The sequence below is a fragment of the Culex quinquefasciatus genome, chromosome 3 (assembly GCF_015732765.1).
Source record: "Culex quinquefasciatus strain JHB chromosome 3, VPISU_Cqui_1.0_pri_paternal, whole genome shotgun sequence".
Taxonomy (NCBI): Eukaryota; Metazoa; Arthropoda; class Insecta; order Diptera; family Culicidae; genus Culex; species Culex quinquefasciatus.
The window spans coordinates 135,779,151-135,786,322 of NC_051863.1; positions in this window are offsets into that span (position 1 = coordinate 135,779,151).

Consider the following 7,172-nt stretch of genomic DNA (forward strand, 5'->3'; position numbering starts at 1 on the left):
ACAAACGGAAAAAGACGCGTCGCGACGCGCAGACAATGCACACACCACCACTAGCGACGCCAAGGCAAGGGTGGTAGTTGCACCAATACAGACGGAGGGGGTTGAATTTTCCAACAAGGAGTTTCCACCACCCACACAAACAAAGAAACTTAGTAGGCACGACGAACTGTCAGAAAAGAGGAATGTTTTGCCCTACTGACTCGCGTGCCTGCTGAGATTAGTTTAGTTGGAACCTGTAGCACGTCGGCTAGTCTTGGACTAAGTCGCCTACTGTGCATATGTAGTGATGCGATGCATTTGCTGGATGCGTGTGAGGGTCAAGGGAGGGTGGTAGGGTGGTGAGGTGGAGACGGATGGTGGTTTGTTTCGTTCCGTTCGCATCCTCCCTTCGGAGATGCGCGCGCGTGCGAATACTTTACAAGGAAAGAACGTTTAAGCACTTTTACTAAGTGGCTTTGTTGGCATTTAGTGTATGGCTGAATGGCGCTAGAGGCAGTACACAGCAAAAAATGTAGTAATCCAGCTGCGTGTAAAAGGCTTGGGTGTAAAATAAATTTTGCATTTTTTTATGCAATTTTATGTGATTTTACACCCTGAAAGATGTAGCCCATCAGTATGGGAAACCTGCTTGACCGAAATGTCAAGCTCATATATGCGTTTATCCTTACAGCTTTTCATCGGTCTGATGGCCGAGTGGGCTAAGGCGCCAGTCCTTACTGTTGGTGCTGGGTTTGAATCCCGTCGGTTGCAACTTTTTTTTTGTGTTTACAAAAAAAATTACATGCAGTGTGTAATATTAAGTGTTTATTTTGACGAAGGTGATGTGCATGCTTTTGCATGCGATTTTACCATCGGATTTTTTGCTGTGTAGTGAATTGCTTGTAAAGATTTAAGTTCTTGTTTGGGGGGAAAAAAAGTTGCTAGTTTTAATTATCATTACTACCTGTGTCTTCAGTTTCATAGTAGAGTGATTAAGTTTTCGTTATAGATCGATTTAAATGTTCATAATTGTTTAAGTTTGAAAAGAAACCATCCACAAACCACGTGGCACTTTTTTGGAAATCTTAACCCCACCTCCCCCCTTCGTGGACAATTGTTCATACAAAAATAATCTTTTTGAAGCGTGGACGGACAATCGCGAAACAAATCTTTTTACGATATTAAACGTCGAATATTTTCCAAAATTCAAAAGATGTTTAAATGCACCCAAACATGCTAAAAAAGATTTAAAACGCAGGGGAATGCATTCTTAATCAATTTTAGCTGATTGCACTTAAATTTCCATAGCAATTTTGAAGTTTTTTGAAAAAATAAATAAATTATTTTGCCCCCTGATTTTTCGGGCAAACTTTGGAAAGGGGGGGGGGTGACTTTAGACTTTAAATAAAATTTGTACCAGCCTTACTAAAAGTTGAATTTTCAAATTACGTATTTTTATACTTTTATGTTTTTGATATTTATGTTTAAGGGAATTAATGAAGACAATTTAAAAAAAAATAACCGAATAAAATTTGCAATCAACTTTACATTTTTTTATAAAATGTTCCGTTTTCAAGTTATATCCACTTTTGGGTATTTATTTTTGAATTCTTTAAGTTATTTTTTAGCATTTAAAAAATATTTCACTAAAGAAAAGCACCTCTAGATAAACATATTTTTAAAATGCTGCGCAAGTTTTCTAGAATTATCTCTCTGAGACTTTCGAAAATTGGATTACATTATTAGCCTGTGATTTTCCACTGAAGATATATCGGTAACTATTATTCGATTTTCAGTTGAAAAATGAAACTGTTTTGTAATTTTTTTTCTTTTTTTCCAATATTCGTTTTGCAAAAAAAAAAAAAATATTTTTAAAAGTTTTTGTCAAATTGCTAGATTTTGCAACATCACTATGATTCAAAAGATGTTTTTTTAGTATCTTAAAACATATAATAAATTTTCGTAAATAGAAAAATCCGTATTTTGGGAATCCAATTTTTAATTAAAAAAAAGTTAAACTAAAAATAAGTTTTTTTTTTCGTGTGCCTTTTCTTCCAAAAAGTCCTAATCATAACATACAACTTTGCAGAAAACACCAAATCGCTCAAATAATTTTAATGCTAGGAATTTTGCCTACTTTCTTTATTTAATTATTCGAACAAACCAATTACCAAATAAGGAAAGAAGGCAAAAATTCTAGATTAAAGGAATGTTGTCCTTTTTTTTTAATTTCAGTATAATAATTACTTTTTTTGACATAGAGATTGCATAAACAAAGTTTCATCCAAATCATTTTTGCCTTCCTCACCTTACTGAGGAAAGGCTATAAAATCACTCAGAAAACGAACTTCTTTGTTTTTTTTTATTTAAATTATTTGAAATCAGATTAGGCCGTTGCAAATATTTTTTTGAAGTTTATGTCCCTCGACACTGGTCGGGGTAGGGGGTTGGCAAAAAAATAAATAAATATATAAAATTCAAATAACAAGCCATCTCAACATTTGAATTAAAAAGTGTTTTAAAATGCGTTTGACACCTGCCCAGTTGTTTTGCAATTATTAGTTTTCAAAATATCCAAGTATTGAAGAGATTTTTTTTTCGTCGAAATAAAACTTTTTGCGGTGCTGTACATTGGAATTTCACAAAAATTAAAGATATTTTTGATCGATCACAGACATGCTAAATATGGTTTTAAACGCAGGAAAATGCATTTCTAATGGTTTTCAGTTGGCTAGATTTCTATTTCCTTTAAAATTTTGAAGTCTTTTGAAAAAAAAAATTGCCCCCTGATTTTTCGGACCGATTAAGAAGGGGGGGGGGGGGTGACATAAACTTTCAAAAATATTTGCAACGGCCTTAAGTGAAAAAAAAGTTGAAAAAATGAGGCTATGACATTATTATTGTCTAAATTTTAAAAATGTTCTGTTTATTGTTTGCTTTCAAGAAAAAGAATAATGAAATAACAAAACGGATTCCCGAATGTTTCAAATTTCACTAACTCATCGTTTTGTAATACAATTCAATCATGCGCCAACACCGCCTTCAATGTTTTATTCATGACTTACATTTTATTACCATTTACCTTATGTCAACTTCTCATCAACCCCTATTAGCTCAGCCAACACAACCGCACGCTTGGGACACATGATCGCGCTTAAATTGTCGAGCAATGCATTCCTAAGGGGCTTTCCTCATTTTTGTTGTCCTTCCTTTATGCCTTCTTCTACCTCCCATCACCAACAGTCAGCGGATCTCGGGTGTCAGCTCAGCTGTTTTAGCACTACTCTGAACAACCTAGTTCATCAGTGTATTACAGCCTATGTGTGTGATCAACTTTGTTTGAGTTCATTTCTAATACAGTGATCGTAAAACCGCAAAGATACGTAGTTTGCGTGAGATCATGTCCCAGAAAAGTCCCACTGTATTGTGTGTGTTGTAAACCAGTTCGCGAAAAAAGTCCGATTTGTCACCGGGAGATCCCGATATACCTAGTTTCGCTCGTGTGGGTATGCTAACTATCAAGCGAGAGATTCCAGACGGACAGAGAGCGAAATGATCAGACGTAGGCGTTGTCGTCGAAACGTCTGGAATTCTCTCCTGATCGTGGCGCGGGATGCTCGGGTTTTTGCGCACTCACATGATAATCAGCACAAGCTTATCGCTCAACTAGCTTGCATTACCAGTGTGTGATGCAATGGTTCTAATAGGGATTGCGTTGCTCTCGTATGTCATAATAGAGAGATTATCTCCCCGCGAGTTAGGGTTGACAAAGGTTAATCAAGCGACGCTTATTAGTACCTGTTGAATAACTGTGCGGTTCGAAGACGGTACTGTTGCTATATGGAAACACAGTCCAGACTTGATAATCCGAAGGACTTGGAAAAATTTCACTTCGGACAATCTAGTCTTGCGAGCTCTATTTTTTGTTCATTCATGTGCAAACTTTAAAACGCGTTTTGCTTGGAACGTTAAAAAGTGACGTGCGACAAGATAGCTCGACAACGTCGAGCTGGAGGCTGGCATCTGTATCCCATTTTTATTCTCTCATACAGACAGACCTTTTTGTCAGAAAATTATATATTTTTAGGGGAAATTCTACACATTTGAAAAAACTTATTATGTTTGTTTTATTTCAAATGATATCAACTTTGTTGATACTTTCTCTATGATAAACAAATTCATTTTGTATCATTACTGTGTCTTCAGTAGAGTTGTAGGTTTAAGACAATTCAGTAACAACATTTCAAATGGGCGAAACCTTCAATCCTGCCGTTTCGGGAAAATCAACATTCAAAATATTGCAATTTCGATCAATTATTCGTATTTCCACAAAAATGCATGAAAATCATCAATTTTGTCAAAACGTAATAGAAAATGTTTTTGAAACCGCATTGAGTCAGGTATATTAAAAAAAAAACCCAAAAAGCAAAAAAAAATAATTTGATTTATAGGACCTTTTCAAAATAAACTCTAGATATGCCGATAATAAAAATGGACCGAGAAAGGATGTATTTCCCCTACCTCATCGATTCTCAACGGGGGTACCGGGCCTACTTGATTTACATGGCTGGGGGTACCAGCCTAGAAGAAGGTTGAGAATCGCTGCCCTACCTCATCTTATCTAACTTAACATATCGAACAAAATGATGATACGATTGATTATAAGCTGATGAAAAATTGCATCATCTGTGTTGAGTAAATTCACCGTTCAAAACCTAGGGGGTGAATAGAGCGGCTCAAAAGCGGAACCGTTTTGAATTGTCAAAACGGAACCATTTTACTGTTCGCTAGAAGCAGCAAGTATTGTAATCGATAATTAGGGAAATTATTATAAAAATCAAATGTGGTTTGTTGATTTTCATTTTATAATTTCATTATATTTTTAAAGTAATGAACCTTTTGTGGTTATTTCGGAATTACCAGAACCATAACCAGTAAAATCGTTGTCGAGCCATTCTTTTTGCAATGAACCCACTTCCTACTGGCTAATTCCCATTTCGCGCCCATCCGGAGGTCGTCTTCATCAGTTGATTCCACCCGAATGGAGGGCACTTACTAAATAACGTGTCCGAATGGTGAGCACTTTTTCTAGTACAAAACGTTATTTTTCCAGACAGTGTACTTTGTTTCAAAATGTGCACTGTACTTCCGGAAGCTCTTGCTTACATTTTTTCCAAACCGACTTCGCAAAACTTCACCCACTTCTGACACTGTTATTTGTCTCTCGAAAACTTGAAAAAAAATACGCACATCAGATTTCATAACAAATTATTTAAGTGCAAGAAAAAAGTCACGCTTGTGCTTGAACCACCTTTAACTTTTTTTATGTAAACAAAGTGGGATCATTCGAACATCACGTTACGCATTCTCTCTTTTCATCCCCTAGTTCAAAACTAAAAAAATATTGAGAAATGTTACTTTTCAATACTAATACTGAAAAGTTTAACTTTTCAGCACCCATTCTAGTGCTGAATAGTAGGACTTTTCTGCACTGGTGTTGAAATTAATTTCCATTCTGTTATTTTTGGTGGCAAAAAAGGAAATTTCGTCGATCAAGAATGACAGGAAAAGCATACCCAAGTAACATTTTTTCCCAGGAGTTCTACAAGAGCTCTTCAAGGTAGCTACAGCATAGCAGTTTGGACCGCGGTAGGATAAAATTCTCTTCAAGTACTCTTCCAAACTCCTGAAGAAGTTTTGAAGAGAATTTTATCCTACCGCGGTCCAAACTGCTATGCTGTAGCTATCTTGAAGAGCTCTTGTAGAACTCCTGGAAAAAATGTTACTTAGGTAAATTTTAACGACGGAATGCTAAAACATTTTTTAGCAATTTCGTCGTGAAACTACTTACTTTTCTTGTCATTCTTGAACGACAAAATAGCCTACTTTTCTGTACCAAAAATAACAGAATCGAATAGCAACACTTTTCAAAATAAATGCTGAAAAGTTCTACTTTTCAGCACTGAAATGGGTGCTGAAAAGTGGGTGTTTTTCGGAATTGCAAAAAATGTTGTATGGAACTCGTTGCAAAACTTGATTTTTTCAGCACTTTTCGTATTTATCCAACTCGGTGAACCTCGTTGGATAAATGTACGACTCGTGCTGAAAAAATCCTCTTTTTGCAACTTGTTGCATAAACTACTATTTCAGTACTGTTATTGTTGGTGATGATGAGCAGGCCATTTCGTCACTATAGAATTACAAGAAAAGTAAGTATTTTAAAAACGGAATTTCAAAAGAATATATTTTTGTTTAAATAGAGACACTTTTATCCTGTAGAAGTAAAATGACCTCTTGAACTAACTGTAAGCAGTGTACTACAACCTCCAAAACCAGTGAATTAGTGAAACAGAAGCCTACTCAAACCGTACCCACACGATTCTTTTATCGCCGAGCTAGAAACTTTCGCGCGCGCTCAAAACTAGTTCTTAAAACTTATGCAACATATTATTATTCAAATGATACGTGTACCGCCGCCAACCGATCAACAGTTTCAAGGGCCACCACCTAATATCGACGAACGGCCACCGGAGTCAGTGTCCACCGCAAAGTCGCAAATGCAACAGGTCCAATAGAGTCATTCACCACACTCTGACTCTGAGTTTGTTCGAGGACGTTCTCAAGCTCACACTAAACGAGCTTGATTGGGGCGGGGCGGGGACAAATTGGCGGCCTGTCGCTGACAACGCAACGGAATTCAAGTATTGCGCCATCGCGTCCGTCCGTCCGTATGGTAATCCGGAATTGCCGGAATGTGCTGCATCGGATGATCTCGAGGTGATGTTCGGCGAATGTTCGAGAATGTGGGAAGCTCTTTTCTTGTGATGCTGCTTTTATTGAGGTTTTGTTCGCGAATTTAGAAAGGTTACAATAGAAAAATTAAGGAGAAATTTCACGAAGGATTGGCTGTCCCAGTTGCGATCGTCTTAAGAATGTTAACAATTTGTTGAATTTTAAATTGCCTTATTAATGTTTGTGTATGGATACAATATTTTCTTCTAAACAAAAATTATTCTGTCTTAAGCTTCAAACATTTACTGTTGTTTGCAATCATCATAATTATCTTTATGCTATAGCTAAGATAGATAGATAGATAAGCTAAGAAAAAAAAGTTCAAATGTCATCATTTGAATTCAGTGCTCCAATTTTTAAAGATATATTTTAATAGTAATGAAAATACGGTGCTTGTTTTA